Source organism: Leptonychotes weddellii, chromosome 4 (genome assembly GCF_054177405.1).
Source record: "Leptonychotes weddellii isolate Sample4059 chromosome 4, ASM5417740v2, whole genome shotgun sequence".
NCBI lineage: Eukaryota > Metazoa > Chordata > Mammalia > Carnivora > Phocidae > Leptonychotes > Leptonychotes weddellii.
Window position 1 is genome coordinate 31,332,701 of NC_138372.1, and position 13,709 is coordinate 31,346,409.

A 13,709-nucleotide genomic window follows, 5' to 3' on the forward strand; every position below is an offset into this window, starting at 1 on the left:
AAAAAAAAAAAAAAGAATCTACCTTGGGCTCAGGTCATGATCCCAGGGTCCTGGAATGGAGCCCTGCATGGGGCTCCCTGCCCAGTGAGGAGCCTGCTTTTTTCTCTCTGCCTGCCACTCCCTCTGCTTGTGCTCGCTCGCTCTCTGACAAGTAAATAAATAAAATCTTTATATATATAGTTTTTTAAAAATCTATGGGCAAAGATTCATTTGTAATAGTTTCAGCATCATTTGTAATAGTAAAAAGTTGGAAATAAGCCAGAATACACATACCCGTACCCACACCAACACTTACATAGTCTTCAATCTTGCTCAAGTGAATTTGGAGACCATCAGTATCCGTATCACCTGGGGATGTTTTATTTTTTATTTTTTTTATTTTTTAAAGATTTTATTTATTTATTTGACAGAGACACAGAGAGAGAAGGAACACAAGCAGAGGGAGTGGGAGAGGAAGAAGCAGGCTTCCCACCGAGCAGAGAGCCCGATGCGGGACTCGATCCCAGGACCCTGGGATCATGACCCAAGCCGAAGGCAGACGCTTAACGACTGAGTCACCCAGGAGCCCCTCACCTGGGGATGTTTTAGAAACAATCTCAGGTCCCATCCCAGACCTACTGAAACAGAGTTTTTATTCTGAAAGTTCCTTGAGGTATTTGTATGAGTGTTAAGATTAGAGAAACACTGGCAAGAATATACATCAAAATGTTCGCGGTGATTTTCCAGGTAGTGATGCTCCCTGTTTTAAATGCATTTGCTAGTTTTTCTAGCTCTGACACACACCGTTTTCATAAGAATGTGTCAATTCTAGGACACTCCGTGCCATGGCTGAACATGCCTGGACACCCTTCCTGGCACACCTCAGGCAAGACCCAGGAAATCTCCTCCGAGAAATCCCAGTCTTAGCCCCTTCTTCCTCCACCCGCAACCAGACAGCCTCCCATCCAGCTGTGTTGTTGGTCCAGTAACCGTAGCACTGTGCCAAAATTATTATTCTTGCTTCTTCAGCTGTTCACAAACTAAAATAGGAAAAAAATACCAAAGAAATTATCCAGGCTGCAGTGCAGAAAGGAAATGCAAATTAACATTATAATTATGGTTTGATTCATCTGTTTCCTCCAGTGGACTGTGAACTTCTTGAAGGCAAGGACCATGTCTCACTTGCCTCCCAGCTTCGTCTGGCCCAAAGTAGGGACTCAATAAATATTTGCTAAGGGATGAAAGAGAGGTGTTTGCCCAGGCCCTGAAGCAAAATCTGATTTGTCAGGAGGAATTCTGGCCGGGGCAGCCAGCACGCTCGGCCCTCAGCATCCCCTCTCCCACCTCCTCTGTGGCCTTCCTTTTGCTCCCACCCTGAGCACCCATCCTAGTCAGCTCCTGGAGAGACTTCTCATCTCCCAATCGCCTCAACTAAGAACCTGCATCCGCCACACCAGACTCCACCCTCTCCCTGATGAGCTGCTTTTCTTCCCTTCCCCCACACCAATGGCAGGAAGAGCTCAAAAGGAAATTTACCAAGCAACAGTATCTATTTTTTAAGATTGATTGATTTATTTGAGAGAGAGAGAGCTCACACAAAGGGGGAGGGGCAGAGGGAGAGGCAGAGAACGTCAAGCGATCTCTTCACTGAGTGCCGAGCCCAACACAGGGCTCTATCTCAAGACCCAGAGATATGACCTAAACCAAAATCAGGAGTTGGACGCTTAACCAACTGAGCCACCCAGGGGCCCCAACAGTATTTTTTTTTTTAAGATTTTATTTATTTATTTGACAGAGAGAGACACAGTGAGAGAGGGAACACCAGAAGGGGAGTGGGAGAGGGGGAAGCAGGCTTCCTGCGGAGCAGGGAGCCCGACGCAGGGCTCGATCCCAGGACTCTGGGATCATGACCTGAGCCGAAGGCAGATGCTTAATGACTGAGCCACCCAGGCACCCCCCAACAGTATTTTTTTAAAATATTATTTAAAGATTTTTTTTATATTTGAGAGACAGGGAGAGTGCTCATGCATGATAGGGGGAGGGGCAGAGGGACAAGCAGACTCCCTGCTGAGCAGGGAGCCTGATGCAGGGCTTGATCCCAGGACCGGGAGATCAGACCTGAGCCGAAGTCAGACAACTAACTGAGCCACCCAGGTGCTCCCAGTATTTTTCTTCATTTATTTATTTGTCAGAGAGAGAGACAGCAGGTGCACACAAGCATGGGGAGCAGCAGGCAGAGGGAGAAGGAGAAGCAGGCTTCCCGAGCAGGCAGCCTGAGGCGGGGCTCGAACCCAGGATCATGATCTGAGCCGAAGGCAGACGCTTAACCGACTGAGACACCAGGTGCCCCCAGTATTTTTTTTTAATAAAGAAATAAGGGTGGGGCGCCTGGGTGGCTCAGATGGTTAAGCATCTGCCTTCGGCTCAGGTCATGATTCCAGGGTCCTGGGATCGAGCCCCGCATCGGGCTTCCTGCTCAGCGGGGAGCCTGCTTCTCCCTCTCCCTCTGCCTCTCTCCCTGCTCATGCTCTCTCTCTCTCTCTCTCTGTATCTCAAATGAATAAAAAAAAAAAAAAAGAAGAAATAAGGGTCACCTAGGACCTGGACTGGACTTTGACCTGCAGAGAGGCTTTTGGCCCCAGAAGTGGGGTGCCCCTCAATCACCTTGTGGCCCAAACCTTTTTGCAGGGATGGCCTTTTCCAGCCTCATTTCAGGGCAGTCTCTGCAGTGACTCCTATCTGAGCTTCTGAGTGGTCTTGAAGACCTAAATCCAACAAACATGATACACACTTATTACATGCTGTAGTGATACCTGCTAATCACTTAAATTGACAAGCACTCTACCTGGTTTGTTAAAATTTATGTTTTTGTTTATTTTTCTAAGTAGGCTCCATGCCCAACATGGGGCTTGAACTCACAACCCCGAGATCAAGCCATGGGTCGCTAAAATTTAATTCCCCCAACACCCCTGTATAGTTGGTTGTATATGTTCTCCGTTTGCAGCTGAAGACTAAGATTCAGAGAGGTTGAGCAACTCACCCTAACTCACACAGGAAGGGAGCAGAACCTAGATATAAACCTGGCTCTGTGTGACTCCAGAGCCTGAATGCTTAACTACTATATAAATTGCGATCCGTGTGGCTTCATTTACCCATTCCTTCCACAAATAATATTCCAGGAGTGTTACCTGAGCCAGGCTTTGCACAAAGTGATGGGATTCAATGGTGGAAAACAAAGCCCTCCCCTTAGAGGCTTAGTCTGGTGTCCCAGAAATATTATGTACACACGTAATTACAAACTCTTAGGCACTCTGCTCCTGGATGCTTTGTGGGCAAAGCACCAAATGCAATGAAAGCAGCCTAGAGCTGGCGTGGGACTCAGGCTTCTGTGGTCTTTAGTAAAGGCTCTGAGCTGGGGGGAACACAGCTCCCCGCACGAGTATGTTAGAAAAACAGGACGTAGGCCAGCATGCCTAGAGCCCAGAGAGCACCAGAAAGTGGTGCAGGGTTCGGGGTAGAGAGGGTAGGGGCCAAATCACTCAGGGTCTGGTCGGCCAAGGCAAGGGACTTGGGAAGTTTTAAAGGGTTTTCAACAGAGTGGTGAATTCAGACTCACTTTCTGGAACGATCGCTCTGGCTGCTGTTTGGAGAACAGATTTGAAGGGGCAATGGTTACAGCAGTCCAAGTAAACAGTGATGTGGCTTGATGTGGGATGCTAGGGGCAGGCAATGGAAGAAGAAGGGGGATGTGGGGTATAGTTTTGAAATTAAGGCCAGTAGGACTGAACGTGGGCTACAAGAGAAGGATCTAGAGCGCCTGGACACCTGGATGAATACGGTGCCTTTTCTGAGAAGGGGAACACTGAGGGAGGAGCGGTCTGCGGGGAGAACCAAGAGTTTGCTTTTGTTGAGTTTGAGATACCAGTAATCGAGTGGGCAATTAGAGTTGTCTTCATCTTTGGGTCCCTAGAATCAGCACAAAATTGGTGCTTATTTAAAACATCTGTAAATAAAAGAACACACAAATGAGTAGAATTTGAGTCACACCTTGAAGAATGGATGGATTTGGCCTTTGAGATGAAGACCTGTTGGCGCCTGACACCAAAACAAAACCAAAACAAAAACCAAATAGAACAGTTGGTGGAAGCAAAGAATAAAGGGCTGAATGCGATGTAGGAGTGGCCCCGCGGCGCCTGTTGTTAGCGCTCACCAAGGCTTTTTGTGCCTTTGCCTCTAACCCGGGGCCATCCTCTGCAGAGCCAGAAAATAAGTCAGGGCTAGGAAAAATTACGTTTTTATTGAAGGGAGGGATCCAGGGTGTATTTCTGGGCATGTGTGTGTCTGCATCAAAGCATTTTATATTTGTATTTTTTTTTTTTAAAGATTTTATTTATTTGACAGCGAGAGACATAGCGAGAGAAAGAACACAAGCAAGGGGAGTGAGAGAGGGAGAAGCAGACTCCCCACGGAGCAGGGAGCCGGATGCGGGGCTCGATCCCAGGACCCTGGGATCATGACCTGAGCCGAAGGCAGACGCTTAACGACTGAGCCACCCAGGCGCCCTGTATTTTTATATTTCATAGGCCAGTAGGCCCTGGTCTTTCCAACTTGACCTTGTCTGCAAGGCCAAATTCGCTTTTTATTTGCATGGACTGACCCGGTTGCAGAACCGCAAGCCCCGCCCCCAGCGAACAGGGCCCGAGCAGGTCAGGCTGAACCGCCCTGTTCCTGTTGCTTGTGGAGCACCGAGCACAGCTTCCTTTCTGAGCAGCTGGTGTCAGGCACTTTGCCCAGAGCCTCCAAAAACATTTCTTCAGAGAGAAATGTTTAAGTTTAGTAGCTAGTGCCCACAAGCAAGGGTTGGAATAAGACTGACCCAGAGGTGAAGACCAAAAGCATCGTTAGCATACAAACAGTCCTTCCTGCTTGTTTACTCATTCAGTTCATCACTCAATCGTTTATTCAACCAATACCCTCCAGTAGGGTGTTCAAGTTCCCGAAATCCCCAGCATCCTAATTCCCTCAGCTATAAAACAGGGACAGTCATAATGCCTTCTTTTGAAGCTCATTAGGAGGATGAAATTCATTCACTCAACAAATATTTAGCACAAAGGGCTGGGGCTGTCCTAAGTGCTCAGGATAGTGGTGAACAAAACACAGATCTCTGCCCTCATGGAGCAGACATTCAAATGGGGAGAGTTGTTAGAAAAATAAATAAAGCATATAGTGGTGGTCAGGGAAGGCTTCACAGAGGAGGTGACATGTCAGCAAGGCTCTGAAGGAGGTGAAGGAGCAAGCCATTAACACCAGAGAGAATGGGGAAGTGGAATGAGCTGAGAGAGCAGTTAGTTAGACAAGAATGGGGGTAGGGGAGGGCGCCTGGGTGGCTCAGATGGTTAAGCGTCTGCCTTCGGCTCAGGTCATGATCCCAGAATCCTGGGATCAAGCCCCGCATTGGGCTCCCTGCTCAAGTGGGCAGCCTGCTTCTCCCTCTCCCTCTGCCATTCTCTCCACTTGTGCTCTCTGGCTCTATCTTTCTGTCAAATAAATAAATAAAATCTTAAAAAAAAAAAAAAAAAGAATGGGGGTAGGGGAAGGCTGTAGGCCATCAGAGGACTTGGCTTCTCTCCAGAATGAGACAGGCTATCATTTGGTGTTTTTAAGAGGAGGAGCACCAAGATCCGGCTTCTAATGTTCAAGAATCACTCTGTCGGCTGTGTTGGGGAGACTGTAACAGGCAGGGACAGAAGCAGGGAGAAGAATACTGATCAGTCTGCAGATGATGGTGGGTTGGCCCAGGGTGGTGGCAGCAGAAGTGGAGGGAAGTGCTGGATTCGGGATGTGTTTTGCAGGCAGAGCAGAACTATATACATGTTAATGTCAATGCACCAAAAGCACAATTCATTTAAAAATTTTTTTCAATAAATTGGACTTTGTCAAAATTAAAAGCATTTGAGCTTCAAAAGACACTATTAAAATGAAAAGACAAGCCACAGAATGAGGGAAAATATTTACAAAGCCTATATCTGATAAAGGATTTGTATCCAGAGTATATAAAGAACTCTTACAACTCAATGTTAAGACAATTCAATTAAAAAATGGACAAAAGATTTAAATGGATATTTCACCAGAGAAGATGTATGAATGGCTAATAAGCATATGAAAAGATGTTCAACATCATTAATCATTAAAGAAATGCAAATCAAATAAATCCCTAATGAGATACCACTTTATACTCATTAGAATGGCTATAATCAGAAAGACAGACAATAACAAATGTTGACAAGGATGTGGAGAAATGGAGACCCTCGTCTATTGTTAATGGAAATGTGAAGTGGTACAACCATTTTGGAAAACAGTTTGGTGGTTTCTTAAAAGATAAACATAAATTTACTTTGCAACCAGAAATTCCACCCTTAATTATCTACCCAAGAGAAATGAAAACACATGTTCAACACAAAGATTTCCACATAAATGTTTATAGAAGCTCTATTCATAATAGCCAAAAAGGAGAAACAGCCCAAATGTCAATCAATATTGTAACCTAACTCAGAAGGCTCACTCCTTGGAGTACACCAAATTGAACACAACCCAAGAAAATGTTGAAAGCAAAGAACTCTTTATTACTTGCTAGAAGTAAGGAGACAGAGAGGCAGTGCTTAAAGCACTGTCTCCCCATGGAGCTGGCAGAGGACATTTTTATTCAGTTTAATAGGGGGTGGGGGGGTGCCTGGGTGGTTCAGTCATTAAGCATCTGCCTTCGGCTCAGGTCATGATCCCAGAGCTCTGGGATCAAGTCCTGCATCGGGCTCCTTTCTCAGTGGGGAGCCTGCTTCTCCCTCTGCCTTCTTCTTCCTCGGCCTGCCATTCCCCCTGCTTGTGCTCTCTCTCTCTCTCTCTGTCTGACAAATAAATAAATAAAATCTTTTAAAAAAATGGAGGAAAACAAAACAAAACAAAAAATGGTAGAAACTCCACACAAAGGAGAAGATCATAGTATTATAATGAGCTAAAGGTAACCTCAGGACAATGGGGATGGGGGGCGGGGGGCACTTATCTGTAGGTCTGAAGCTCCAATCCATCTCTTAGTGGCTCATGTAAGGGGCTATCAGGTGAGACATACCTCTAGCAAGGGGTTATCAGGTGAAAAACCTAGTTGGGTGTCTCCTTGGCTGGAACTGTTGGTTCTGCAAAATAAAACACATTCCTTCCTTGCTTTTGTTCCTTCCCCTCGTCCCTTCTGCTGAGTAACTTCCCATGGCATCCTAGCTAATAATGGTACAACAGGAGGGCACCTGACTGCTTGGCATAGTAGGTAGAACACGGGTCTCTTGTTCTTGGGGTTGTGAGTTCAAGCTACAGGTTGAGTGTAGAGATTACTTAAAAATGAAATCTCAAAAAAAAAAAAAAGCCAGTTACAAAGACCACATATTTTATGGTTCTATTTATATGTCTAGAAAATGCAGATCTATACAGACAGGAAGTAGATGAATGGTCGCCTGGGGCTGCTAGTAAGGACAGTGATTGTAACTGGGCACAGGGTCTTTTTTATTTTCTTAAGATTTTATTTATTTATTTGAGTGAGAGAGAGAGAGAAAGAGAAAGCACGAGATCGGGGCGGGTCAGAGGGTCAGATTGGGGAGAAGCAGACTCCCCACCGAGCAGGGAGCCCGATGTGGGACTCGATCCTGGGACTCCAGGATCATGACCTGAGTCGAAGGCAGAGGCTAAACTGACTGAGCTACCCAGGCATCCCTGGGCACAAGGGTCTTATTGAGGTGATGGAAATGTACTAAAACTGGATTGGGTGATGGTTGCACAACTTGGTAAATTTATTAAAAATCATCAAATTATACCCTTAAAATGGGCAGATTTTATGTTATGTAAATTATACCTTAATAAAGTTGTTTTTATAAAAAGAAAAATGTCAATGACAGTGTAAACAATTTATGTATAAATAAAGCACTTAACATAGTGTCTAGAACATAGTAAGTGCTCAATAAATGTAGTTAACTTTTAGGGGCGCCTGGGTGGCACAGTCAATTAAGCATCCAACTCTTGATTTTGGCTCAGGTCCTGATCTCAGTGTCGTGAGATCGAGCCCTGCGTGGGGCTCCCTGCTCAGTGTGAAGTCTGCTTAGGTTTCTCTCTCCCTCTCCCTCTGCCCCTCCCCTCTGCATGTGCGCACACTCTCTCAAATAACTAAATAAATCTTAAATAAATGTAGTTAACTTTTTTCTTTTAAAGTAAACTCTACACCCAATGTGGGACTTGAACTCACCACCCCGAGATCGAGAGTTGCATATTCTACTAACTGAACCAGTCAGATACCCCTATAGTTAACTTCTTAAGCTAATAATATTACCGTGATTATTACTGATGTAATGCTTACTATGTGTTAGGCACTGTGCTGGGTACTGGATAAAATGAAGCTCTAGGAAAGAATCTGTGAGCGAGAAGCATGGCATGAACTTTATGCCATAAAGACAGACTTTAATGTTCAGATTCTACTGCCGTTGTTAACAAGTCACCGTAAAAGTTGTTCATCCCTGTTTTTTGCCTTTGGAGTAAGCACAACTTGTGTGAATTTATTTATTTACGTGAACACCTGTTTCATGTCTGTCTCCCTCACTGGATTATAAACACCATGAGGGCAGGGAAAGGTCTGTTCCTCTCATTACTGGCAGGTGGGCACCTTCTAGAAGATGTTTTTTTAAATTTATTTTTTATTTTTTTTAAAGATTTTATTTATTTATTTATTTATTTGAGAGAGAGGGCACAAGCAGGGGGAAGCGGCAGAGAGAGAGGGAGAAGAAGCAGACTGCCCACTGAGCAGGGAGCCTGATGTGTGACTCCATCCTGGGACTCCAGGATCATGACCTGAGCCGAAGGCAGATGCTTAACCAACTGAGCCATCCAGGTGCCCCAAGAAGATGTTTTTTTAAGTTTATTAAAAACAACTTTTTTTTTAAAATATTTTATTTATTTATTTGAGACAGAGAGAATGAGAGAGAGAGAGCACATGAGAGGGGGGAGGGTCAGAGGCAGAAGCAGGCTCCCTGCCGAGCAGGGAGCCCGATGCGGGACTCGATCCAGGGACTCCAGGATCACGACCTGAGCCGAAGGCAGTCGCTTAACCAACTGAGCCACCCAGGCGTCCTAAAAACAACTTTTTAAAAAATAATCTCTACACCCAATGTGAGGCTCAAACGCAATACCCTGAGATCAAGAGTCAGATGTTCCACCAACTGAGCCAGCCAAGCACCCCATTTTAAGACTTTTTGCTGGGTCTGAGAGGAGGAGTAGTTGCTGCTGATACTGTCCTTTCTTCCTTATCCCCATGAATGAGGATGGGATGTCTGGAGCTTCAGCAATCCCCTTACAACGATGAGATGCACACCTCTGAGGGCCAAAGCCAGGTTGTGAAGTACGGACAAAGGTGGAAGCAGCCTGTCTCTTCGGTGACTTTGTTGAGCATTGAGCCAATGCCAATGAATACCTCCCTTCAGACTTATTACACATGAGGAAAAAAACCTTGTATTTATCTAAGTCACTGTTGCTAGGGTTTCCTATTTCTGGTAATGGAACACATTCCTAAATGATAATATCAGTAAGACTGAAGTGAGACTCTTGAAAGATTTGGTCTAGTGGAGGAAGATGGACATGTAAATAAATCCAGGCACTTGTGGAATACTTGTTTCTGGGACTCTGTACAGGGTGAGGTAATGGACTGCATCAAGGAGTCCCTGCTTACACACGGGTCTCTGGCTCAGGCGATTGGGTGGATGGCTGCCCCACGAACTGAGCTAGAAAACCTAAGAGGTGGAGCTCATTTGTGGGGCAGATACATTAGTTCTTTATTGGGCATGTGGGTTTTAGGTGCCCGTAGGAATCCAGAGATAGGAGGATGTTTGGATCTGAACACAGGGGAGAAGATTGTGCTGGAGTATAGAATGGATGTCGTCAGTATACACATGAGTGAAGCCTGAGAGTTTAAGTGTTTTGAGCTCTTGTTTCAGGCTTTATGTTAAGCGCTTTGTATTATTACCACCACCACCATCATCATCCATTCCACAGCTAACATTTACAGAGCACTTAATACACGCCAATTTGACTTCTAAGTACTTTACCTACATTATCTCATTCAGCTCTCACAACCAAGAAAGGGAAATACCGTTCCAATTTTAGTTATAATTGAGGATTAGAGAAGTTAAGTAACTTGCCCCAGGTCATACTGCCAGTGGCTTGTGAAATCAGAAACACCTAAGGAGAGTTTGTAGAATGAGAGAAGAGGGCAAAAGACGGAGCGCTGTGAGGACATCAACATATATTCAGTTCTTTAAAAAAAATTTTTTTTAAAGATTTTATTTATTTATTTGACAGAGAGAGACACAGCAAGAGAGGGAACACAAGCAGGGGGAGTGCGAGAGGGAGAAGCAGGCTCCCGGCTGAGCGGGGAGCCCGATGCGGGGCTCGATCCCAGGACTGTGGGATCATGACCTGAGCGGAAGGCAGACGCTTAACGACTGAGGCACCCAGGCGCCCCTCTTTAAAAAAATTTTTTTAATTAAAAATTAATTTTGGGGACACCTGGGGTCCTGGTATTGAGTCCCACATCGGGCTCCTTGCTCAGCGGGGAGCCTCCTTCTCCCTCTGCTTGCCGCGCCCCTGCTTGTGCTCTTTTTCTCTCTGACAAATGAATAAATAAAATCTTTAGGGGCACCTGGGTGGCTCAGTCGTTAAGCTTCTGCCTTCAGCTCAGGTCCCGGGATGGAGCCCCACATTGTGCTCCCTGCTCCACGGGAAGCCTGCTTCTCCCTCTCCCACTCCCCCTGCCTGTGTTCCCTCTCGCACTGTCTCTCTCTGTCAAATAAATAAAATCTTTAAAAAAAAATTAAAAAAAAAAGATCTTTAAAAAAATTAAGGTATAAAGTACATTGACTGTTATGGACCACTTATAAGTGTACAGCTCAATGAAAATTTAAAATGTGAACACACCGGTGTAATAACCACCATCCACATCAAGAAACAGAACATTACTAAAACAAACAAAACAAAACAACAACAACAACAAAACCCAACTAGAAAGATCCCCCCACATTAGTAACACCCTAACACCCCAGAAGCTTTTTTTTTTTTTTCTCCAGAAGCATTCTTTATGCTACTACCCCATCATTCCCTGTCCTCCACCCAAAGGTAACCCCACCTTTGGCTTCTTTCGCCATGATTAGTTTTGCTATGAATATCAACATTTAAGGGGTGGGAAAGATGGGCTTAAAAAGGTGACTAAGACAAACTGGTCAAGGGAATGGGAGGATGTCAAGAGAGCCTGACCTAGGCTTGAACTATCATGTGAGCACACCAATTGGAAGCTAGTGATACAAAGTAGCCGTGATCTTGGAAAATCCTCTTTGGCAGCGGCAGAAAATGTAGCAAGATCAAATTCACAGAGTAGCTGGTAGTGATAGCAGTACTAGCAACTGTATCCATGCCCAGGTCAGTGGAGCTGTAAGGCATGCTGTAGCATCTTGTTTGGTGGCAGCAGCAAGGAGAGCGGTAGATGAATTCTTTGGCATGATTTGGGGTGGTTTTCCTCATTATGTGTCCTCCAAGTTGAATTCTTCAGGCTCTTAACAATTTTGTGAGCTACCCAATATAGTCTATTAGCTAATATACTATCTTACTAGGTCAAGAGAGAAAAACTGTGTAATTGTTTTGAGACTATTGGTTGCCTACCCAACGATCAGTGATCATTCCCTTGTCTTTTTCTGAAACAGAACTCTGCTTTATTGTGGTGTTTTGTTGTTTTTGTTTTTTCTTAGGGTGCATGTGTCCAGCCCCAGGGGAATAAATCATGATTGATCTACCTCCATGCCACTCTAGGTAATATCATCCTTTTTGCCAACATATATTTCCCCTCCTTTTTGCAACAATCCCGCAAGGCAGGTATTATATTTTCCATCTTACTGATGGGAAAACCCAGGCTCAGAGGAGTGACCGATTTTGAACACAGATCTGACTCCATAGCTCTTTAGAGTGCACTACACCATTACTCATCTAGGGGTATAATTTTAGACTTTTTTTTTTTTTATGATTCCGGTTTTGAGAATTCTACTTTTCTATTGGACCTATCAGAGCGTTTTGTAGGTTTCCTAGCCCATCATCCGTGATAATCTGGGAGCTCCTTAGGGCGACTCAGTGCCCCTTAGGAACAGTTCCTAATGACTTCTAGGTACCCCCTTAACTCTCCAGAAGTACGTCTAATGACTCCCAGGATCTTCTCCCCCGCCCCAAGAGCTGCTCCTAATGACCCCCAAGTCCCCGCTCATTGAAGAACTGCTTTTTAATGACCCTAAGGACATTCCCCCCTCAGAGCTCTTTCCCCTTCAGGAACTGCTCCTTTCAGGAAATGTCTCATTGGCCGGCGAGTGAGAGTTTCCCAGGATACGGGACTTTCAATTTTCACAACCAAGGCAATCTCGGGCAAAACAGGACAAGCTGGTCACCTTATCAGAAACTGCTTGATCTCGGAAGCTGCCCGTAAGGGCTCGCAGCGCACTTCCACCTTAGGCAAGGGTCCTACTCACTCTACAAAGACCCTGCCCCACGCTTTCATTAGTAACATCCTACAATAATTGCACTGTCCCTACCCTTGCCGACCATCCCATTTCCAGGCACTCGCCTCTTTCAATCCTGATTAGCTTTGGGCGGCCAGAAGCCTGCCTATGATTGGCCAGCCCCGCGATTCAGCCAAGATGCTCAGTGGCCGCAGTCCCGAGCGGTACAGTGTTTCCTCCTGGCAACAGCCCGACCCGGCGTTCATAGGTTGAGCAGACTGATATGCCCGGACTTTTGGGCGACTGCAGCGCGTGCTCATTGGCTGTTTGAGGAGTGATAGCGGCCCTCAGATTGGTTGACGCTGTGCGGTTGCGCAGGGGCAGACTTTGTAGAGGAGGCGGAGCTTCGTCCTCCGCCGGCTGGAAAAGCGGTAGGTACGGCTAGTGGCGACAGCAGAAGCCAAGCCTTAGCCCTGCCGGGGCAGTGGGCTTTAGGTAAGAACCGTACAGTTTTGGAATCGTTTAGGTTTGTTGCTGCTGGAGCCGTGACCGTGAGCTCCGGTGGGGGGAGGGGCAGAGGGTTTGCCGTCAGCGGTGAGTGATAGACATGGTTCTTGGCTAATGGGAACAGGAGCTTCTAAAATGGGTCCTGAGATTGGTCCTTTCTAATCTCTTATGGCCAATGCACGTCGGGAAGGGAGGCGGGTGTACTGGACCTTATTTTCTTCTTCCTGCGGCCGGGCCTCACTTGCCTAGGCGGCGGGGCCGGGAGGGGCTGGCCGTCTACGCGGTGAGGTTCGGGGACCTTGGGAGCGGGGGTCTGCCTTGGGAGTGGTACCCGCGGGGGCAGCTGCGAGGGGAGGGGGCGGGAGTTAGAGGTAGTTGTTAGCAACAGCGACCTTTATTGAGTTACTAAGTACCGGGCCTAGTGCTTAGCGTTTCGCTTGCATCATCTGAGTTAATCATAGCAACCCTGCTGGGCAAGGAGGTTGGGATCCCCATTTTACAGGCGGGGAAACTGAGACTCGAGCAACTCACACAGCCAAGGTCACACAGCTAATAAGTGGCAGAAACCGGATCTGAATTCAGAGTTGTTTTGATTCCGGAACTGCTGCTCTTAAACCACTAGGCTTTGTTGCTGAATGGGGGAAATGAAGGAGTCAGGGAACAGGA

General features: G+C 46.1%; 1 protein-coding gene across 4 annotated transcripts in view; it reads left to right on the forward strand.

Annotated features, from left to right (window-relative positions):
* The first annotated feature begins 12,886 nt into the window (after nucleotides 1-12,886).
* Nucleotides 12,887-13,709, forward strand: part of KDM4A (lysine demethylase 4A) — a 44,364-nt gene continuing 43,541 nt past the window's right edge. For 2 of the 4 annotated variants that reach the window (XM_081818268.1, XM_081818271.1), the window contains exon 1: nucleotides 12,892-13,031. The gene's annotated coding sequence lies outside the window, so the exon portion shown is untranslated. Of the gene's footprint in view, nucleotides 13,032-13,226; nucleotides 13,327-13,709 lie in introns of those variants that run through there. The other 2 variants (XM_081818270.1, XM_081818269.1) reach the window with 2 other exon arrangements.